The sequence below is a fragment of the Chrysochloris asiatica genome, unplaced genomic scaffold (assembly GCF_000296735.1).
Source record: "Chrysochloris asiatica unplaced genomic scaffold, ChrAsi1.0 scaffold00229, whole genome shotgun sequence".
In the NCBI taxonomy this organism is placed as follows: domain Eukaryota; kingdom Metazoa; phylum Chordata; class Mammalia; order Afrosoricida; family Chrysochloridae; genus Chrysochloris; species Chrysochloris asiatica.
In genome coordinates, this window is record NW_006408747.1 from 3,304,229 (window position 1) to 3,305,577 (window position 1,349).

A 1,349-nucleotide genomic window follows, 5' to 3' on the forward strand; every position below is an offset into this window, starting at 1 on the left:
TCATCTTGTTTGTTCTCTCAATAATTTCTAGTTTTGATTTATTTTTTCTTTTGATTTCTATGTACATACATTAATATTTTGACTGTTTTTCTTTGTATTTATGATACTTTTCAAGTTTCCTGCCATATTATTTCTTGCTATATAAAATACAAACGTTACTTCTGTTTCTTTTCTAGTCTATTATATTCTGTCTCATCTTTTATCCTGATCTCTTTCTACTCCAGCCTACTTTTGTGTAAAATATTTTACACATAAGTAAATTTTAACTTACTTAAATTGATGGTTTTCCCTAATTTACTTCAAATTCATATAGCAAGTAATTTCCTTTGATATGTCTACACTTGAGTGCTCAGAAAAAATATTTCTTACATTAATTATATCTATTAATAATTTGAAATGAAGAAATTACATGCCAGTCATTTACTAACAAATTAGACAAACTCTTGGCAGCACTCAAAGTAGTTGTTCACATAAGTCTACTTCTCTTCTCAAATCTATTTTGCAGTCAGATTGCTTTATGTAAGTCTTAGTCTAATGCAGTGGATCTAACTGCAATCCAACCTGTTTTATTGTTATTTTAAGGTTTGAGAAATGATGAAGAACAAACAAAATAACACCACAATAAAAAAAAAAAAATGAACAAACAAGAGATGAGAAAGAACATGCTTTTCAAATAATTAGAAATTATCATTAATGTGAAAAACTTTATCATACTTTGTCTTATTTTTTTTTCTTCCAATTAAATGTTTCAATTGTTCAGATTATGCCTCTCAAGACACAACACAAGTTTTATTTTGTGGAGTTATAAAAATCTTAGCTTTCAAATTATTGTAAGGCATGAATGGCTATCTTGATTACATTGTCTGTTAGAGAAGCATTAGCCACATAGAAAAGAAGACTGAGACACACAGAGTATTGATTGGTTGTGTCCTTGGGTCTTTGAAAACCAGGAATAAAATGAGATCATTACACTATTTCTTATGGTGGTAGAAGGATAAGGAAGTAGTAAAGATGATACTTTTTTCCCCCTACCTATTAGAGAACTGTTATATTTCTAGTAGAAAACATACGTTGCTGTTATTAGGTACCATTGAGTGGTTTCTAGCTCATAGCAACTCCAAGCACAAAATAACAAAGCACTGTACATTCCTGAATTATCCTTCTTATATTTGAGCCCAATTTTGTTGCCATTATGTATCTTTGAGGATCTTCATCTTTTTCAGTGACCCTCATTTTTACCTAGCATGGTGTCCTTCTCCAGTGTCTTTTTGTCCAGTTGTCAGGTCTTTCCTGACAACATGTTCAAAGTACTAGAGGTGAAGTTGCATCATCATCACTTCTCCAAGGAT